This window comes from Harpia harpyja, chromosome 6 (assembly GCF_026419915.1).
Source record: "Harpia harpyja isolate bHarHar1 chromosome 6, bHarHar1 primary haplotype, whole genome shotgun sequence".
In the NCBI taxonomy this organism is placed as follows: domain Eukaryota; kingdom Metazoa; phylum Chordata; class Aves; order Accipitriformes; family Accipitridae; genus Harpia; species Harpia harpyja.
This window is the reverse complement of record NC_068945.1, coordinates 38859099-38882260: the sequence shown is the minus strand read 5'-3', so window position 1 is coordinate 38882260 and position 23162 is coordinate 38859099. Positions and strand designations below refer to the sequence as shown.

Genomic DNA, 23162 nt, shown 5'->3' with positions numbered 1-23162 from the left:
ACACCTGCAGCAGGCAGAGATACAGATATGGAGTTCACAGACATGTCCTTACCTCACTTGAAAGGAACAAACCAGGATCAACTACCATTTTGGTCTCGTCTCTTCCCCAGTCACTTCTTTTCAAATGCTCCTACTTGAAAACTGCCGGTGATCTGAATTATGGCAGTATAGTCTGTGAAGAATGAATTTCTTTTAGGAAATCAAAATCACTTTGGCACTTCTGGGTCAAAAGCCAAGTCTTATTTCCATTGGAAAAGTTATCAGAAGTTCACATACTGCTTGCAGTATCAGTGCTATCAGTGTCAGAGACCTCTCACCAACAAGCCAGATTCACTCTGCACTAACCTGAAATTCCAAACAATTTCAGTCTTTGTGGTATAAACACAATTTATTTCTGTATAAGGTATGAACAAGTTATTAATTTTAAGGGAAAGCATGATCTTTATAAAGTACTATGCCATAGTAACTCCTATTTTAGCATTAGTAGTTGTGATTGAATTAAACCCCTCCTTTCAAGACACATTTTGTTTTGATTTCCAGTTTTTTTTCTAACAGAGATTGCTTTATATACTTTCAGAAAGTTGTTCCTTCTTTACAGTCTGAACATGCCTTTTATCTTGATAGGATGTTGTTACGGATGCACGACTAACCAACTTCAACAGGTGTTAAAACTCAGATTTATTCTTCAGCAAAAGTTAGTTAGAGGTCCGATAACGTTCTATAAAATCACAGGCTCAATGATGTAAAGAGAATTAATACTACACGGCTGACTTAAGAATTCCCAAGATTTAAAGTGATGGCTCAAAACGCACGTATCACTCACCTAAAAGCTGAGGGCTCTCTCCCTCGAGGAGTTACCTCGGGCGGTGCCCCGGCCCGAGGGGGAGTCCCCGACTGCAGACCCGCTGCTCCGAGGAGGACTGCCAATGTGTCCTCCGGCGGGACCCCGTTTATACCCCTGTCGAATCTGACCTGTGGTCATTTAATTCTATTGGCCAGGAGGGTCACCTCGGTGTACCTGGCGCATCTCGATTGGCCAGTTCAAGTTTCAACCTGCAACCTCCAGGGTTTCCTTCCCCTTCTCCCTTCCTGGAGAAGTTTTGTTTCCTGCTGGCAGGATGGGGGGGGCGGGATGTACTGCCACAGATGTATCCATGATGAGCACTGAGGGAGCTGGCCGATGTCATTGCTAGGCCACTCAATTACCTTTGAAAGTTCAAAGGAGTCGAATGGGAGTCGAAGGAGGTTCCTGAGGACTCAAAGACTTCTATCTTCAAGAAGGGCAAGAAAGAAGATTGATGGAACTACAGGCTGGTCAGCCTCACCTTGATCCCTTGGGATGTGATGGGGTAAATAATCCTGGAAGCCATTTCCAGACCTATTAAGAAGGTGTGGTCATCAAGTCACCAAATAGGTGACTGTGAGTAGTCAGCATGGACTGACTGGGAAGGCAAGTCAGGCCTGACCAACCTGATAGGTCAGTCACTGCTGGTGTACCCCAGGGGCTCATACTGGGGCAGGTACTGTTTAATCTCTTCATTAATGACCTGGACCATGGGACAGACTGCACTCTCAGCAAGTGTGATGATACAGACTTAGGAGGAGCGGCTGATAGACCGGATGGTTATGCTGCCTTTCAGAGGGACTTCAACAGGCTGGAGAGATGGGCTGACAGGAATCTGATGAAGGTCAACAAAGCAAAAGGCCAAGTCCTGCACCTGAGTAGGAATAGCCTTGTGCATCAGTACACACAGTAGAGGCCAATCAGCTGGAAAGCAGCTTTACAGAAAAGAACCTGGGAGTCCTTGTGGATAACAAGCTGGTCAGAAGCCAGCAACGTGCCCTCATGGAAAAGAAGGCCTCCTGGGCTGCATTAGGAAGGGTGTCACCAGCAGGCTGAGGGAGGTGACCCTCCCCTCTACTCAGCACCAGTAAGACATATCTGCAGTGATGGCTCCAACTCTGGGGAAACCAGTACAAGAGTCATGGACATACTGGAACAAGTTCAGTGACAATTAGGGGCTTGGAGCATCTGCCATACAAAGTGCAGCTGAGAGACCTTGCGTTGTTCAATCTGGAGAAGCGAATGCTAGGGGAGATCTTATCCATGTCTATAAATACCTGGTGGGGGACTAAAGAAGATGGAGACAGACTGCTCTTGGTGGTGCCCGCTGAAGCAACAGGCACAAACTTAAACAGAGGAAATATCACTTAAACATCAGAAAAAAACTTTTTTTTTTTTTTTTTTTTTTTATGGTGTTGGTGGTCAAACACTGGCACAAGTTGCCCGGAGAGGTTGTGGAGTCTCCAGCCTTGGAGATATTAAAAATCCCACTGGACACCACCCTTAGCAACCTGCTCTAGCTGGCCCTGCTGTGAGCAGGGGAGTTGGACTAGATGATCTCCAGAGGGGCCTTCCAGCCTCAGCAATTCTATGATTCTGTGGTTCAGTCACTTTTAACAGCCATTGTTATAGCCTTGTCTACTAAATTGTACTTGGGCTTTAAGTTTCTACTTTTCAAATTCTACTTTTATATGATAAAGCCATCCTTATTCTTTTTCAAGGGAAGCCTGACTAAAGTTGTTATTTTCCGTATAAATAGCAAAGTGTAACCTCACTGCCCAGTAATGCAAGTATAAGTTCTGTTGCTGTTTGTAAGCAATAGGAATATTTTAACAAGAATAAGGAAAACATTTGAAAATGAAAAATATGAACAACAAATTTCATTTTTTTCTGTTTCTAAATTTATCTCAGCTAATTCTTATTTAAATAAGCTAGAGTCATATTTGTTATAGAATGGAAACAAAAGCGAATATTTGTTGTGGTTGAAAAAATTATATATTTTGCCACCAGTATGTGATGCTGGAACTGACAGGCAAATAGCAACCAGTGAGACTCCATTCTTACATAACAAACATGACATTGCCATTGATTTTTCAAATTGATTTTTGTGAATTGCAAAATTGATTTTTGCAAATAGAAAAAAATAAGCTAAATACAAAATGCCTTGCCCATTGATATGGCTAGAAATGACTAGTAGCAGGGTAAAAAAAGAAGAGAAATAATGATCTGGAAGAGAAACTGCATTTCTTTTCTCTAAAGAGCCTGTTGCCACAGGCTACCTCTTGTCCAGCCATTTCTGGCTTCAGTTATCAAGAGCTTTTAGCTCTGGAACATCAAAATCTCCAGAATGTGCATTTTCCACTTGTTCCTAGTAGGTACACACATAATACAGGTCTTTAAAAATATGCTTATATGTGACCATGGGTTACCTTTGTTTGATGCTTTTCAGACTGTCTTTACTTGTTTTTCCAGTATGTCTGGGTGAGAGGATGCAAACCAGCTATAAACCATCAGCTGGAAGCAGATGTGTTTGTGGCCACACTAAGTCAGACACAATAACACAGTAATGCAACTACATGGCTTCTGATTCAAGACCTGTCAACTGAGGTCCTGCATAACTGCATATCTGACACATACCTGGCCATCTAGGTACATCTTTCTGCAAAAGACCAGGTAGATCTACTGCTCCCTAGGCACGTACAGGCAGTAAAGGACAAATGAGCGATGTGATATAGCATACAATTGCTGCACAGCAGCAAAATGTCTAGGGAAACAAGACTTGATTGTGTTTGCAAAATCCAGTGAACTGTAATACAGCCAGAAGTACTCACGTGGAAACACCAAAGAGCTGCTGCAAAATAGCACCATTTATTTTTGAATCTTTCAGATTGTGCCCACCTGCGATATAGCTAGGATGGGAGACGAAACTGGTTTATTTATGTCAAGCAGATCTCTTACCACACCTTGTGGATAGCAACAGGTGAGAGAGGGCAGAGTCTTTGGTCCTGGAGAGGATGGCTGCATTGTAAGTCAGTTAAGGAAAGAGTTTCTGCCGATGCATGTTCCCTGTGAGCATGAGTACCTGAGGAAAACGAGCAGATCAGATTAAAGCTGGCAGCTATAGGAAAGGAGCTCATGCATGAAGTGATAAGCCATCCCCTTTCCCACCACAAAAAAACACAGTAAGTGAGTTGAGAAAAGTAAATTTAGACAACTAAATCACTACGTAACCCTTCCCCAAAGCGTATGGCTTGGCTCAAGTCACAGTGAGACTATTGCTCCTAGGAAAGCACGGTTACAACCAATGGCCAGGCTGTTCAGAAAGCATGGAAACGACGGTGCTACAGACACACACTTTTCAAAATTAAGGGGCAAGCACTGATTAAAAGATCTCTACAGAAAGGTAGTAATTAAACGAGCAAATTAATCATTCAGAAAAGTCGACATTTAAATGCAAAGGTTTTTATCTTTTTATGTGCTTTTTTTCAGTTTATTCAAATATCAGTGCCTTGGTGGTTTGGAGAATTTTTAAATGACCCACACAGTCTGTAAATGTCAGATTAGTACGTTTATGCCACAGGTGATTGTTGTGATTCAAGCTGAAATACATCTCTCCGGAAACTCCAGAAACCCTCCAGCTCTAACTCTCTTATTGTTACTAGCCTATTACCCAAAATAGTTTTACCACTATTCTGGGAGCACAAAGAAATAGAAAACAATATGCATGTTTTATTTGATAAGTAAGTTGTCATAAACTATAGAACAACTGTGAGCACCATGATAAATCAGTAGATAATGGGTTTCTGTATTTATTAACATGATAAAATAGACTAACATATTTGGCTCTAAATGGCCACCTAATTTCGTGAAACTGAATACAACTGCCCTGTACATAATATCACAACTGAACAGTGATAAACATGCCTAATTCACAAATTCTCTGTGAATGTTGGGGATGACAGAACCCCAAATGCTTCAGATGTCTGTTTCCAGAGCTAGAAGCCAAACCTGGTTTTAAAAACTCCCATAGCTCTAAGTCTTGAATTTGCATGTTTATTGCCCTGAGTTAATCTGGGAACCCATCTGAATTTTCTGCTAATGAGTAAGAGGACTATATTTTGGCTGTTTGGGGGCAGCAAGGAGCATTAACATTTCTTACTTCTCTTGAACTTTCTGCCCTTCTGGAAAAGAAGTGAGAGACACTACTGAGGCGTGACCATTCAATCCCAGCATATGTTAGCTTCAATTTGACCCCTGCTGGCTGATCAAGAATGGCAGAGAACTTCTGCCTCCACAAATAACTAACTATACATTACAGAGTCAGAAATATGTTTGCAGTCAGGGACCGTTATATTTTAGAAAGAGAGTCATGCAAGCATTAACAGCGGTGCATGCACTTTCAGTGCACACCCGTCTCTCAGGCTTCCTCTATTCCCTTTCCCTCAATTGCTCAAACATCCCTTGACTAGAATTCATTTTTAGTTGGAATGAGAAGAACTTGGAAAAAGTGAAGGACAGATAGCAGGCCAGAGGCAGGATGCCCAGAAACAGAGTCAAAATATTACAGGGTATTTCATCACTGGTGAGAACACTTTATTATTAAAGAAAGTATATGTAAATACTGGATTGATTTTCTGACAGTACAGAACAGACCTGGCTTTGGCCTCATTAAAAAAGAGAAAAATATCTTAAATACGACTGTGGAACAATTGATGCTTGTTATCTGACAGCACAAAAAGCAGTTAAAAGAATGCCTGTGAAACTGAGCGTCATCATTAGGTACAATGATGAGATATATATGTTTAGACAAGCCTCTCACAAACCACTGGTTTTTGGAAAGTATTTTCTGTCTATCAGTGATGCCAGAGTAAAGCATTCTGCTCATGCTTTCTTCTATTTCAGTCCACAGGAAGTGTTTCCATTTGAAGCAAGGTGAGTATATTTTTTGAAGACTCTGAATCATTTGGCCAGCATGTAGGTACTAGATTGGTTGAGAAATTAAAAAAAAACAAACCTTGAAAGAACATCGAGGTATAATAAGGAATGTTCTTGAGGTGTTATATAATGGAAATAAATGTTCCAAAAAAAGAAGAATGTTTGTTTAAGCTCGCCACTCATCAGCATTAACCAACAGATACAACAAAATGGTATTTAACACTGTCCATTCATTCTCTGTGTGCAAGGAATGACCCCATCTGAGGTAACTACCTGTAGTCACTGCCTCTTTAACAGAGGTCATTATATAAAGAGAGACTACGGCTGTAACAGCATGAGTTGCACAGGGAGAAAAGAATACTGGCATAAGAAAATAACAGGAGATAGCCATGCCCTCAGATGAAGGATCCATCTGTTCTATTTTCCTGCCTCTGACAGTGCCCTACTTCTGACAGTGAACACCTGGAAAAGAGGTTAAAGAAAGGATAAGCGTACAGTGACACAGCATTTGATACAGCGACAGTGGTCACAGAAGTGCTGGAAAGCCGGCCAGATAAGGAAGGCTGAAATACATTAGATGGCACTTAGGCATGGCTATCTCATATTTATGCAGCACTAGCATCCTCAAAATCCTCATTTACCTTTTCCTTAACCCCGTAGGCATACAGCCCTACTCTTCAGTGGTTCTAGTGACCAGTTATAGATGTAAAACCAATAAGACTGTATCAAGAATACAGTTTCCAGAAACACCTACCACATGTGTCCCATTGGGGCACTGCTCTGTCATGAGGAGGCATGGGCCATTTAGGATTTAAATGCTACAGGCAGTGCTAACAGCTTAGTCTTATGACAGTGAAATTATACTCCATTAAACCGATCTGCATTTTCCTGAAAGCAGAGTAAACAGGATTTCAAACCAGATACTGTAAACTTGCATACTTTCCCAGTGTATGGATGTTATTACTTTATTTTCTCTGTAATTCATTTCTTGAAAAAAAAAGTAAAGAAGAAATGTTCCTACTAGGTTATTTTGAGGTATTTTTTTCCTGTGAATGCGTGATTTTATTTGGTCTCATCTTTATTGCCATAACTGAGTTCACCAGAACACACTGAACTGATACTTCCTTAAATGAGACTGTCTGCATCATTAGCAGTAATATCTTAAACTGAGACACCCTAAGCTGCGTGGGTCCTTAACTAAATGTCTTGCCACAAGAGGCTTTCATTAGTATTCTATATTTCAAAAGCTCTTAATGAGGCCTCTTCAGTAGAAGGTGTCCTTAAAATTGTATCCTTGACAAACATCTTCTTAATGTTAATTACATTAGGAGAGAGAGCAGAAAAATGAAAAGAAATGTCTAAAATGGCAAGGATGAATATTATGTACTAAGCATGTTCCAAATCATGTAAAACAATTAACGTTTACTGAGCATTTACGACCAACATTCCGTCTTCAGCCTAGTCATTAAAGACACCGTTTCCGATGAAAAAGAGTGCAGTGTTTCAGCCCAGCAGATCCAGTAGTACTATTGAAACGTAGGCATGAAGTTTCTACCTTAGATGTATTTGAACGCTAAATGACTTCTTCCATTGCATGAGTTAGAAAAGTGTCATTTCTTTCATGCATCAGAAGACCTGCTTTCCAGATAATTTGGCTTAAGAATTTAAACAGAGCTACTAAGAATGGAAAAGTTTATTATAGTCAACAAAACAGGTTTTATGGAGGAAAAGAGTTAAGTATTAAAATTAGTTGAATTTTACAGTGTTTGTGCTTTGCATTTTACTGTCTAGTTTGTAATACCCTATTCAACACACAAGAGAAGCATTTAAACTTAAGGGACCGAAGCAAGAGTATAAACCAGAACTGCAACACAAGTCTAAAATGTCCTTTGACAGACTAGAAGGAAAATATTATGGTTTGAACAGAATATACAGAAATGTAAAATGCATGAACACCATAATAAATGGCTGGAAAGGGAATATATGAATTAGATTCCTCTGAAGATGATGCATTTACAGTGTCATTACTGAGCTTAGCTGCTTAAATTGGCACTGAGGTGATGCCTGGATGTGTAATTCATTTTGTGGTTTTAGGCACCTCAATTTAAGTTTACCATGCATGAAGATAAAATTTTATCTTTCTCTGCCAATAAAGTTCATCTGGAATGAATCCTTGACTGACAGTAGGCAGCATTCTATCTCCAGTCTCTTTAAAGTATTATTCTAGGAAACAGCAACTTTGATTCCATCCAGAACACTTGATAAATCCCTACTAGTGGCTACTATGCAGGATAAATTAACCAATGCCTCATTTACCCATATTTATTCTTACCCTTCTATGAAGTTTTAGGACAGATAACTTCCTGATCTGGAGACAAAAATACTGCCTTGTACAAATGTAGTGAGTACAGACATTCAGTAAGCAGGCTTTTACTTTATGTTCGAAGTTGCTCTAAAGGAGGACTGGCAATGTTCAATGTGAGATCAGGCACAGGAATGAGGTTAATACGGCACTCCAATAATTTTTCTTTAGCTTCAGAATCCTCTTTCAGAAAGAGTGACCACTTTTTGTATGCTTTGAGACTGGAAACCCGGGCTTAACATTGGGTTGGGACTAGATTTATTGCTAAGTAACAAGCAAATAAAATGAGCTATGGAAGAGGTGATTATAATAAATGAAAGGAAAGATAAACCTATGGTGATTCATGCAAGCCAAAAGGTTTTTCTAGAGCTGTTTCAAACAGCTCACCAGTGCTCTAAATAATACTGCTTTTTTCTGATGAGAGAAAAAAAGCAAAAGAGAAGGCAGTAATAATAGCTTTATTTCACTTTCATTACCATTATTTTGCAAGGGGTGTTCCTGTCACTTCCATAATATGCCTCAGTAATTCAGTGGAGAAGAAAAAAATATACTAGGAATTTTTATGCAATCACCAAATAATGAAGGTGACCCAATTTTTATTCAAGGAAAAACCGTACTAACACCATCAAAAAAATGAAAACCAAAGCATGTTAGTTATCCAGTTCCTTTTGCAGGACTGTGTGAATTTCTCAGAAACAAAAAAGTGTTATTTTTGCATATTTTCTTGCTGAGATTCCCTCTTTTCCCAAAGTTTGTGGTCTTGTAAAGCCTCTTACAATTATTGCAAGAGGACACATATGTTTACACATGTATAAACATGTTTGTTTATGCCTGACTATGCCTAAAGCATAAATATTTCTTTTTAAGTAATACACCAGGAAAAGAGAGGAATAAGCAATAAAAATAGCTTGGATTTTAATGTAATTGTGTTCTTATTTCTGTGATATCAATATGCATATATTTTCAGTTTGCAGTTGGCAATTGCAAGGATGTAAAAGCTATCTGAAAACCAGCGGGAAGCAGAACTATGAAAAGAAGAATAGGGCAATGGTAAATAACATGATTCATTCTGTAACACAGTATATGCTGACAATTCAACTTTATGTATATATTTTAAGATGGTTTCTGTGGTATAAACAATTATCCCGGATGGATTTAGAAATCTATTAATTGCGAAATACTTCAAGAAAATCTAGTAGTATGAAGATGTTGGAGCAGATTATACTACTTGTGGGTGGAATGTGCTTGACAGTTTTAAAAAGGATAAGGCATTACGAACACTTGACAGAAGTTTTGATGCTGTTTTCAGCTAGCAGTAACAGAGATGAGGAGAAGGATATGCGGTATTTGGTGTTTTGTGAGCATTTTAGGCCTGCAGCATCATCCAGCCCCAGAGTACTCTGGTCTTTGACAATTTTGATGTCACAATTTCTTTCCAGTTGAAGGAAAAGCCCACCCAAAAGTGACCAGATAAAGGTATTGGCAAGATACACCCATACCTAGGGCTCCTGGTATATTATAGTATATTAAAAGCTCAAGCCTTTAGTTTAAAAGAAAAATTATGGCTTTCCAGATTTTGAAATAAAGTATGAAAATTCAACCCAACTGTATCTTGTGCAGCACAATCTGTCTGATTTTGCAGACAGTATAATTACTGCTGAGAGGTAGCAGCAGCACCGGCTGTTTCTCATATGTGCCACTGCAAAGGTTCAAAGCTTTGAGAGGCTCCTCCGTGTCAAAGTAGGAACACGTGCCTGACTATGGAAGAGTGTCTGAAAGAGAACAGTGCTGCAGATCCACTTGGCTTTATTTAAGTAATAGTTTTAAGTACACAGAGGCCTTGCTGGCATTCCTGTCTCTTTGAGGAGCGCTTACCTAAAATAGGGAAGAGAAGACATTTATTCTGTTATTCTCCACCTCTCAGCAAAGGGTGAGAGGGGGATGTAGCTACCACATGTCCAAGCTGAGAGCGTGAGCCTCAGAGGAAACCCACACAGTGCCATGTTTATGGTCAAAGACTGAACTAGCCCTCCTCTGTCCTGAATCCTTTACGAAAGAAACTCTGGAGACATTCACAGAACAAAAAAATGTTTGCAAAAGAGAAGCTGATGGGTCAGGTGTCCCTAACCCCTCTATTCCCTACTGCCTCTCTGCTGTCCCTCAACACCACCTATTCAATAGCATTTACCCTCACACAATGATTTAAACGATCAGATTGTTGCCTTTTGCTTTGTTTCTTATAGATGAAGTGGCAATGGACAGAGTTCCAGTGTAAAAGTCCATTGATTTTACAGTAACGAAGATTGTTAAAGTCATTCAAACACTGCATTCATAACCACGGTACTCAAGAGAGTTACATTCAATTCTGCAAGACACGGCTAATGAAGACAGTGTATTCTGGGAGTCAACACAAGTGCTCGTTTACTTTTCAAGGTTCAGAGTTGTGAACAGACAGAGACACCAGTAAAGGGTCACTATCTGAAAACTGCCTACAGTTTTGGGTGAGTTTTGCTGAAGTTCAGTCCATAAGGAAGAGCCAAAGTGCAAGTTCTGAACTGTAGGAGAATTTGGCAGTACAACTGGGTCAGACCAATTGATAGCACAGCAGCTGTGTAAGAAGTCTCTTACTATCAGCATATGAATCAAGAAAGCCATTTAATCTACCAAGCACTTTATATAACAACTTGAAAGCCTTCAAAAAAAATTGTAAATCTTTCTTTTTCTTTAAAGACTGCCAAGCCTGCCTCTTTGCTGCTGAAGCAAATGTAGGCTGAGCAGTTAAAGTTTGGGGTTTTTTTTTATGATATCTGGAAAAGGATCTGGAAATAAAAATGCAATGTTTTCTTTGGGATAGATTTAAGTATTTCAGGTATAAATTAAAGAAATGAAAATTTTTTACCAGACATAAGACAAAGATGGCTGGAAAGCCATTTCAGGGACTCTGAATGCTAGGTTTCATTTTCTAGTTTCATAGTTGACGTTCTAAGAGAAACACAAGCCTGTGTAATGCTCATATCCATGACAGTGTACAAACGAGCCCTAATTTATATACAGAAAGCTGAACAGAATGCATACTAAGCCTTTCATTAGCTTTTCTGTTCCTTTATGGCCATGAGAGTTCAGTTCTCTAAAGACATACTGTCTAGTTTCTTAGGAGATGGAGCTAAGGGATAGGATCCATTTGTCTTAACACAGATGGCTACACCCACTGGGTACATGCGGAACATCTACAAGCAGCTGACAGCTAGGACCTGGGCTTAGGGAGTTCTGCACCTCTGGTGTGGTAGCTGTAAGACACCACCACCTGAAGTTATATTATATACATATGTTTAAAACATTGACACCCTGCCCCTTGACACCCTGCCCCTTGACCAACATTGACATGTAGGCAGGATGCTGCCCACATCATCCAAAACGAGGTGTAGGGCACGCTACTGCCAGGTAAGGTATGATTCTCTCACATCACACTACTACTGGTGGAGCCAGGGTGGCACAACTCTTACCTGCATTCAAAAGGCATTTGTGCAATTGGCTGTGGCTGCCAGATGACCTGGACCTTAAGTGTCCCTGACAGTCCAGGCATCACTTACGATCCTGTATTTGCTATCAGTGATCAGGTGAGTCACCCTGTGGGTGCATTGTTGCTCATCTTACTACCTTAATAAAGTTTGACTTATAATGTGTTGTCAGACTACATTACCATTCAAACCACATCACCCTGCCTATGGTATTGCTCGTGAACCCACACACAACCTCAATATGATGAATGTTCCTCTGGTATGACCAAACAAGAAGCTAAGGCTCGATCCTACTGTGCAACAGTCAAGAGGGGTTGAGAATTTTCATGTAAGAGGAATTTGAGTACAACCAACCTCTCTCACTGTCTAAAGACTGCAGGAATTCTGACCAGCTCTGCAGGGTCAAGCACCCACGCTACAATCCTCAGAACAGGATCTTTACATCCTTCAGCCTGCTACCTTAACTTTACTCCCTACTATTTAATGTTACAGGGAGATTTTTTTTAAAAAAGCTTTTCATATGCACCTTTACAAAATCTTAGCTGGCTATTGCCCCATTCATGGGCTGTGCCATTCATTGATTTATAATGAGAAAACAGGAATTACCCTTTGAATTACTTCCGACAGAACACTCCTTCCTCTGACTACAAAAGAAATTTAAGAAAACTAACCAGTAAATTAATTCTTAAAAATCAGCCAAATCTGGAACCATACCGGCCTAGAAATTTTCCCACCATAAATATCATAAGACCCCAGAACTATTAACTTCCTGGAGTTTACTTTAGATGTAACAGTAAGTTACTTGACCAAAACCTTTCGTCTGGTTCAGAAACACACACAGTGTCTTTTTGTCCCTGCTTTCTAAATTCATGTATGCCCCCATGCCTCAAGCCACATTTAGCAATAGCATATAGTCAGGTTTGAAGCCTCTGTGAGTTTCCAGCCAATCTGAAGCAGAAAGTGCTCCAAAATTCATGGGATATTAATCTCGTAAGATGACATTGCAATATTAAAGTTTCTTAGCTTTTTTTTTCCTAGGCTCCTGAGAACTGAAGTGTTACAGTATGAACTTACAGAGTACTAAAACGTCACAGCTGTAACTGGATTTTATTAAGAAGTTTTATATTTGCAAAATGAGCAATTCTTGTAAGTGCCATATTTTCATGTGACTAACCTACAGGTTATCTGTCAAAAAAAATTTAATTCGGCAGTATTGAAGGTTATACATATGGATGGGTAATACAAGGCAAATTTTATTGAACAGAGCATTTTCCCTAACATAAAGCAGAGTTCATTCCTCTCTCCTTCCCTGGCACAGAGCAGAGTCCCTTGCCCCTCTGCAGCACAAGTGAAGCTAATGGCAATGGACACGTTTTCACTCAGTGTGGGTATTTGAGAATATGGTTCATCAGTGCTCTTTTCAAGGACCACTACTTGTAAAGGGGCTGAGGCTACATGATGGATGGATTCTGTGTGTGAAAATATGGTTTAGCCTTAACACTTTATTTCTCATATATTTCCTGAAAAATACTCTACTCTTTAGTGAATCACTCCCTGAGTTTCAGAAGATCTACCCTGTTTCATTGTCAGAAATGGTCTGTATCAATTCAATTCAGTTTAGACAGTTCCTTTCCCAAGATGATTACAATCTAAAATGCGGGCACATGAAATGCAGGGCAAAGTGGGTGAAAGTGATCAGGATAGCATACTTTGTTGCTAATATTTACATTAGAATCTAGACAAATATTCAGCTCGTCTGGGTGTGTGAATCATATAAATGTCCTCACGTTTAGCATTTCAGTATCTGAGTAAGCCTTTCAGATGAGCTAAACATCATCAGTTCTTTGATCCATCAACTGAGCAGGCATTTTAAAATGTATTTTAAACCATAGTTTTTCTCCCTGCATTCTCCCTCATATTCTACTTATGTAAAGTTGTAGTATATTTATGCAAACTCAGTTTTGTTGCATGAAATATAGTGATTCTGAGTTTCCTCTTGGCATTCTGGAGTGCAAATTTTCTTTGAATTAATTATTTTAATTCAGTCACTATAATCAAATTCAACTGACTATCATAATTTATTTTAAGGATTATTCTAGTTAATGTATTCCTTACCACAGCAAGTAACCCTGGTGGATAGGTCTTAAAAGTTTCAAATGTCAGAAGACTTTTAAATGTTCTAATATGCTACTTTGAAAGTTTGACAACAATCCACAAATTCCCTCTGCTCTTATTCAGTCTTCTAAATGCCAGAGAGGGATTTTTTTTTAAGATTCTCCAAATGTTTTGCCACAGAATTGCCTAATTAACTTTCAGACTTGTTGCTCAGATACTTTCCCACCAGAAAACACTTTATTTAAATAAAATGAACATATATGTTATGTTTGTCCTTCAGTTCTACTTCAAAATGTCTACTGAGATTTCTCTTTAAAGGGAAATATTATTGGAGAAGGATTCTCTAATGAATTACTTCAGAAACAATAAAAAAAACCCCAACAACATTATATTGCAACCTTTGTTTTAATTATACTTAACATGACTAATTTTCAAATAAGCTGTTTTGGGCAAAGTAAGTGACTGTCAATAGCTAGGAAGAGAATATTACTATATTTAGCAGGACAGAACACTTTGGGAAAATAATTGTCAGATAACAATTGTTAACAGGTAAAATTAGAAATCATATTTTAGTCTAACCGTATGGTACTAAACCTCCTTAACAAATCCACATCCAAACAAAAGTAATTCAAATCTGTATTTGAATCTCTGCACCTTTAGGAACAGTTGAGCTTGCCATTTAGAAAAACTATTCCACATATTGGCAAATTCTCATATGTGGAAGCACTAAAGAGGAGAGATTTACTGCAGCTTCTGTGACTCTAGAGCTACTTTTCCAATGTCTACCCTTTGAAGACTCAAGATTCTTCTAAATTGTACAGTTTAGAAGAGTCACATCAGCCAATTGAATGAAAGCCCAGGTGAATAATTTTAGGGAAATGAGCTCCAAAATGTGTCATTTATAGAAAGGACATCAGATAAGATTGGAGAATCTTATGAACAAATCCTTGCCTGTACATATTGAGGGCAACCTTAACCCTTAACTCTCTTTGCCCTACAAAGCATAAGAGGGAAGATTAGGGACCAAGATCTTTCCAACAGTTCCTTGCAGTATCAGACACAGAAATGACTGCAAGACAGCATGCGGGACAGAGTCTGGATGGAGGCTGGATTGGAAAAACTGAGGAAAGACTAAGACGATGTGCTGGGAGAAGTGAGCACAAGCTGGACAGCCCGTAAGAGTTTAGTCTATCACCTTTAGGATTTGTATTTTTCTTCAAATATGTTCACGGACCTGGAATTCCTACAACCCAGCAGTGCCTACTGTCAGTAAACACTTCTGAAACTATTCCACTGCCCCCTTCTGCTGCCTGCTCTCCATGGAAGGTTTATCCCTGTCTCTACACAGTTTATCCCTGTCATTGAACTGGGTAAGGAATCATTATGATGCCAAATACGTATATTTTTAAAATTTTGTATAAAAATCCCAACCTCAGAAATTGTATACATTAACCTACATCTTTGAAAAATCATTACTGATATAAAGTCAGATGCTTATCAGGCACTCATCAATCAAGCAATTCCAAATCAATGGCCGGGGTGAGTATTTTGAGAGTCATTATCCTCTTTTCTGGTGAAACTTACTCCTCACATGCCAGAAAACTATGATTTCCAGTAAATTCTTACTAAACATCCTAGAACTTGAAGGCAGTGTGAGATGCTACAGTATGTTTGTCTGCAAAAGGACAGCAACTTTAAGTCATGTATAGTGAATGAGACATGCTTCTATTTGGCCTTATTCTCAAATGCTGAGCCTTTTTGTACACAGTGTACACCATCCCAGACTAGTAGTTAAATGCTACTTTTTCTCACCTTTGTCATAAAATTTTCTTTTGAAATACTATTTTCACAAATTCCACAGTAAGTCCCAAAGGCCTGTGAGCTCTCTGCTGAGAATTTGCATGTTATGATGCAAATTTGTACTGATACAAAAATAGAGAAATTATATATGCTCCTTTTGGAGACTTTATTATACCTTTATAGTAAGATTTAAGTCAACTTGTGCCCCTCTGGATGGCTGTAACTACTACAGTGAAGGTTTTTAGGATGTAGATAGATAAATCACAGAATTCAAATTTCAGACCGACGCAAAATAGTGTCATATAATTTAAAATTTCCATATGCCATTTATTTTAATATCACTTTCACTGAAGTATCCTCAATATTTCCAGCTGGCACTGTGTCAAAGCCACAGTAAAGTGAGTCAAGGTTGTCCTGAAAAGTTAGTTCAGACACCCAAAATCCTGACTGATTTTTCATATTACAGAAAACTCTATTCACAGGGGAGAACTTGGAAAATTAAAAAAAAAAGCCTTGAAATGTAGCAAGTAATTGAGAGTAAGAGAGGAATTTAATTAATATTTGTAAGCCCTAAACAATGGTGAAAATAAGTAGCAGATGTTTTTCAGCTCATTTTCTCAGGGACAAGCAGTTTAGGTGATCAAGTTCTGTCTTTTCACCTGCATTTTCTTTTTGATATCTTTAGAAACTTTGCCAGTCTCCGTCTAGGTCAACAGAGAAACAGAGGTTTCAAAAAATGTTATGTTCCTACAAGTTTCACCACTTTTGGTAAAACAGAGCCCTCTGTAGCATAGACAAAGGCTGTAGGGTAAGTTCCCGTCTGTTTAGGCAAAAAAGAATCTACACCAGGTAGAGCCCTTCTTCTCCCAAATGTAGCAATAGTTTCAATAAGCACATGTAGGAAATGAAGTCTCACTGTTTCTGCTGCTCCCTGTCTTATTAACCCACCTCTTGTAGAGCAAAGGCAGACAAATTAAACGGAAGGAATCAGTGGAGATTTTTGAATCCCGAGATCACAGATCTATAACAAATATAGAGAAGAAAAGGAAAAGAAAGAAGCGACTCATGAAGAGAATCGTAATTACCTTCCCCACAGGGCTGTAAGGATAACTGATGTATGAAGATAGCATAGGGAAATCGTTTGTGGTGTTCTCTGCTGAATCTGTACAGTAGATGTAGCCAAAATGAGCCACATGTGAATCATTCTGCTGATCCCCCACTGCTGGAACAGCTTCATGAAATGTTGGTCCATATCCCAGCAGATTTTGAACAAAAGAAAAAATAAAGCCACTGGCTTCTGTTGCTGACTGACCCTGTACTAAACATCTTTTAACCAGAATGAAAAATCCAGCCCAGTGAATCCAGAAGAGATTTAAATAGTCATTATTTCACTCTCTGAGGCAGATCACTTTTTGACTTGTAGAGCATTTCCTATCAAAGATGGGATTTTTTTTTTTAACCCATAAATACTTTATTTAACATTTGTAAGGAGTATTGTTTCAGATCTGATATTAATTTTTACATTTGCTATGAAGATATCAAATATTAATGTGTCAATTGGCATATGCAGTAAACGATAAATTACGAGTTTGGTATATCACTAAAATCTGTAACAACATATTGGAAACACAAGTAAAGCATTTCTACAGCATTTGATTAAAATTAATTCTGAGTCCACTAACAGTATAATAACATTTAGTGTCAATCATTTTAAAAGTTTTCTGTGTCATAGGGGAAGAAAGCTATTATCAAGTCTAGGAATTAGCGGAAGTGTCAAGCAAAAAAATAGCCTGTCATACTGCTGCTAATGCTGATTAAGATCTAAGACACCTTCCCCTTTCACATACAACTTAACAGCAGATAGGAACTGAAGTGTGTGCATTTGGGACCAGTGAAAGCTGCAGTCGTTGATGCCAAAGGATCATGTAATTGGATACTGCAATCGTATCCTTTCATTTGGTCCCATTCTTTCCCTTATCTCTCATTATTATATTGCCCTGTATCCTTTCCTTTCTTCACTATAAGAAGTTCATAAACTTAGTCCTTCTGCGTTATGTCCCAGATTCAAGGAAGTTCTCCTAAAGACACAAATGTCTCAGCCTGTGGCATGTCCTCCAAGGCACTCTCCCCTCCACTTTACTAAAACCTCATCAAGGCATTGTTAACCTGAACATTTTCCATTGACTGGACCTTTCTTCTTTGCCTGTGCAGAATCTGAGCCGATTTCCTTACATTTGAATGCTTCTCTCTTCACCACAACATCTGTGTTGCAGCACTGCCTGGCTGCTGGGACAATAAAAGGCTGAGTTTCAGCACGCCAGAGTACTGGCAGCCTTCCAAAACAATCTCAAATGCATTTTAAAATGATCTTTGGATATTTCTTGTGAGGCTTTTGAAGACAATGGGCAATTACTGAAACAAATTTCTGTGAATCTTGTGAGGAATAAAGTTGTTCATATGGTTCCTACTCATCTATCAAAATGCAGCCTTGATAATACTATGTAACATTTTTTCCCCATACACCATTGCCCCCTCTCTCCTCTGTGCCTTATCTGAGATCCATCAGAAGGAAAACATCTTCAGAGATTTTTCTTGTTTACTCACATTAGATTCTTTCTTATTACTTAATATCAAATTTTATTTTGTTAAAGAGGAACATTAAAAATATCATCACTTTTTAAATTGTCTCTTTATTGCTGCTAGACAGATTTTAATAAGGTGTTACAAATTGCACCAGAGAAATCTAACACAGAGTATCACAAATAGCAAACATATCTTTTAACCTCTTATTACAAATTGTGGAAGCTATGATAGAAAGTGGGAGACTATGTAGCTATTGACTGTTTAAAACCTTATTGATATAGAGCATCTTTGCCAGTTAAGAAGTCAGAAAATTTAAAGGATGTATTGTTGACCTTTGTTTTCATTCTTTGCATTTTAGTGTCTTACACTGCATATTCATCTCAATAAATGAATTCCATTCCTTTACTCTCTTTCTCTTTTAATCTTACTTTAAGCCCACTGACTTTCAGGATCCATTTTATCTGGGGGGGGGGGCAGTTGGGGTTGGGGTTATTTTTGCTACTACATCAGTTTTAATTTGTTTGTTGGGAGGTTTTGGAGGAGGGGGATGTTGGTGTGTGTGTGTGTGTGTGTGTGTTCAGGATGGAGAAAAGTATGGCATTTCTTATCATAATGAAATGGCATATACAAGACTGGACATACCCACACAAACATACTTCACAACAAATGAATGCACTTCTTGTTTTAGTAATGATGTTCTGTCATCACCTCCTTCTTCTCTCTGGAAACCAAGGTGCTAGAGATAAACTTTCAGGAGAAATTTTGAAGCAGAGTAATGTTATAGTGAGAATGCTTGTAACCCTCTTCATCTTCACCCCTTTCCCTTCATCCTTCATAATGCTTTCACTCTTACATTTAACTTTCCCAAACTAAGTTTTATTTAGAAAGTTAAACCAGTTTTGTCTTTTTTATTTTTTCGTCACCTCCAGAGGCAAAACAGTGGGAAAGAGAAAGATAAAGTGTAGGGATTAAAGTACTCTTCATTGTACAGAATCTTTGAATGATTGGGTAAACATTGATTTTCCTTTAGCTGACATTATGAAGAAAACTGAGTGAATGTCTTCAACAAACAGCAAAGTCCTCCAAATGGTGTTTCATAGTGAACTAAATCACTTAATCAAATTACATTTGCTAAACTCTTTCTTGACTGGGAAAAAATTAAGGAAAGATTTTGAAAAGGACTGGTTTAGGATTTTTTGAACTAATATTCCATGTATTGGAATATTTTACTTAAAAGTAAATTTTTTGTCTTCTGGAATTTAAATTTTGGAATTGCGTTTTTTACATATAAATGGATATGATTTAAAACAAAGAAGATTTTTGAAATGGCTAAAAACATGAAATGAATATTTTATTTGTATAAAACATTTCAGTATGACTTCAAACTAATGTATACTTTAGGTTGACCGGAAACAAATTTATTTTCTTGATACTCCATTTTGGCACAGAAATGGAAGACATATTCATCATCCAGAAACAAGCTTCTTGAAACTATAAACATTTTATAAATATTTGCAACTTTATGGAAAGTATTTTTCCATTTTCATTTGGGTTTATTTTAAGATGAAGCTTGAGATCCTAAAGAAAACAATAGTAAATATGGGCATGCGTGGGTGATATTGAGAGACTGTTTTGGGAACAAAACAAAGACCTTTATGTCAGTATCTGCAAACCTCAAGGGATAAAGTTTTTTTTCCTCCCCCCATCAATCTCTTCAGGGTCACAGTAAGAACAAGAAAAAGAGACAAGAAGTTAGAGTCTTTCTTATTGAAGGAGCAGAAGTTTTGCCAGAAGGCTTCCTAAGAGGTTGAACCACCAGAAGCATTGAAAACAAGCTCACATGGAAAACTATATGCATAAATCCTTCTGCATCCCACATCAAAAGGCTTTGTGTCATATATAATTCACTTCAACAATCTCAGCAATTCCTAATTTTTAGATTTTAACAGACTTTCACATTTAAATGAAACTTTTTATTTATAAAACATATAATGATCTTAACAGAATTTATTAATTCTATCACATTTTAAAAGAGAATTTTTAAAGATATTAATTTTAGTATGATTCAATCTCCTTCTTAATGGTTAAAGTTCAAGTTGTTTCAAGTCTCTGATGTTCTATTCATATTTGACATTAGAATAAGAGAAACTGTTCATTACGATTCCCACACATACAATTTGATGTTACCACGGTTACTTCTAGAGCTAGATCATTGACCTCAGCAGTGGTGGTTGTTCCTTTTTTAGTATAATAATATTTATCATGGGCAAATATCTATTATTTAAAAGTTTGCTCCTATGTACTTATCCCCATTGCCCTTTATCCCCACATCCTTTTCTCCTTCTTTATTCTCTTCTCCCTTCCTTCCTCTCCCATAATATTTCAATGGTATCAAAATATTCAGAAACAAATGTTCATAAAGCTCCCAAGGTTTAATGCCTTTTAAAAAAGTTTGTGATTTTAAACAATAACTGATATCCAAAGGAGGTCAAGTGAACAAATCCCATTGAAATTCAATAGAATTGGGCACTTTATTCTCCTTCTTTAAAAACTCCAGTGTTAGTTAATAGGAATTCCAAATCTTGATGAATTAAAATACATATAATTGTGCATCAGTTGGTAATTTACACAATTAATATTACAAAGGAGATTTCTGATAATGCATTTTCACAAGTCCAATGACTTGTGATATGTCATTCAAATTATTATATATTTTAATTATGTTTTTATTGCCTGGTTCATATTTTAAAAAGGCATCAGCACACTTTGCTCCAAACTGCTCTTTTAAAAGCATTTTATATTCTGATTACATTGAGATTATGCCATTTACATTTAAACTTCCTAACATTATCTATTCATCAAGCTCTTCACTGAGTGAACTGTCTCTGCATTGAGTCTTAGCCATTTCGCAGCACACAAACCCAGAATATTAGCTCTGGAAACCTGAAAAAAGAACCAACAACCAAACTCAACCTCCCATTTTATTTAAAAAAGATCTTGCTCTATGCATTTCTTTCTCTTAATCTGTAGGAAAAGCTATATCCTTCACACTGAAATAGAGAAGGCTTTTGGCAATGGTCAGCCTCATGTCAGATATATTTCAAAGTAAAAAATCAGTTAGGAAATCCTACTTGTCTCTCCCTAGTCAATAAAAGCACGAAGGTAAGAAGCTAATATAGTGAATACAGCAGGTACATTGCTCCAGTGTCAAGATGCTCCTGTGAACATCTTAATAACCGTCAAAAATAGTTTTGACAGTTATTGGGCCAAGTTATTAATCCAGAGTTATGAGTGATCAGAACAAAAAAATCAGCCTACATTGTACATCACAAAGAACAGGCTATTCTGTGTTCTTTGAAGGAAGGACATTGCTGGGAGACGGATTGAATATATGCTGTAGACAATCATCCAGTTTAAAGATGGAATGAGGACTACAGACCCTTCTCAGAGAGGACAGCAACAGAGACATCTTGCTGAAAGACAGTCAAAAAGAGCTATATTACCTGTGGAAGAAAGAAGCAAGAATGATGAAGGTACCACTACACTAGCTCATTGGAGGTGATTTTTTTTATCAGGCAATGTATAGAGCTATTAAAAAACATAAAAAGTCAATCCTAAAGACATAACGTGCATAGTAAGAAAGAATATAAAAGACTAGCCATTTAAGCAATCTCTTTATTTTGTTTTTTTCTCTTTTGTTTTATGTTTGCCGTTGTTGAACAGGATGGTTTCTGCAAAGAAATATGTATAAGAGACAAATTCTTGTGATGACAGAGAAATAAATGGATGGCAGAAGTGATGATACACCGTATGATGCCAGACAAACAAAAGGAGAGCAAAAGCATGTTGTTTGATTTAATGACTTAAAAACCAAAACATGTATTTTGAGTCAATGTTTGTTATGCGGCATATTGTCACTTGCCTTAATCATCCTACACTTACACCATAGAATTCTGAAGTGAGATTCATCACAGCATCATAGCCATCAACATCTGAGCAGACATCCTTAGCCTTCCTTTCTAGTTGATGAAGAAGCATAGGTACTTCAAAAGAATGAGTCTATTCATTTATTCTAGAGTCTACATTAGGATAAGATTAAATTCTAAAGCTGCCTATTTCAACTGACAACAAAGGTAGCATAAAATTGTCTCTAACTTTACTATAAGCTTGTCTAAGTCTTTAAAGTGTCTGAAGTTACATGAAGCCCACCTTTCAGTTTTGCATAACATCTTTTGTACCCTTCCAGTGAACAGAAATACATCCATTTGACAATGCACTTTGGTGCACTCTTCAGACTCTGTTATTCTTGCACTTAAAAGTTTTTTTTAATAAGTAATTTTATTGATCTGTCATTCATAAAGATCCATGGCAGAAGTTATTAAGCCTTACAGTAATACAAAGGAATGCATACAAACCGATTTGGTTTTTGTGCACATAGCATACTTCTTGTAAAGAAAACCGGATATCTATATGTGGAAGGGAACATATGCTTACATATCTATTTCCATTAACTATTATCCACTTTATATGCAAAAATTGGCTCTGGCTTATATGGAACTGGGTGCATTAATTGAAGCATAAAAATTCACCCTCAGAGACTACTACTAGAATTTAAATCCACTTATGATATATTTATCAGAACTGATTTAAAATCATACTTTCACTTCCCTTCATTTTCTTTAGGTTTTAATTGTCCATGTGAACAGTAACTTGAACTTGTGATTGATTACTTATATAGACTAACCACTTAAAGAACTATAAAATAGGGAAAGGGCATTGTAATTACATGGTTTCAACTGCAGGTATTAGTATTCAAGAAGAGTGATTTTTCAAGGGAAGATCAAGCCTCACAACCATGAATTAGGAGTCTTTCTCAACATAACTGACACAGTAACTGTCAGTACCAGTCTTGAAAACCACGACAGCTTTAAAATACCCTAGCTGTAATTGTGAAATGGTTAGCTGGCTGTCAGTTGTTCTGTGGCTATATCTAGATTTACTTCCA

At 37.6% G+C, this 23162-nt stretch overlaps 1 long non-coding RNA gene across 2 annotated transcripts; it reads left to right on the top strand.

Moving 5' to 3' along the window:
* Nucleotides 1-3778: 3778 nt before the first annotated feature.
* Nucleotides 3779-20037, top strand: LOC128143444 (uncharacterized). 2 transcript variants are annotated; one of them, XR_008235756.1, is made up of 3 exons: nt 3779-5776; nt 9116-9191; nt 19876-20037. It is a non-coding gene; the product is annotated as an uncharacterized LOC128143444 (long non-coding RNA). The 2 variants fall into 2 exon arrangements; XR_008235755.1 differs by lacking the exon at nt 19876-20037 and adding an exon at nt 10385-15173.
* Nucleotides 20038-23162: the final 3125 nt, after the last annotated feature.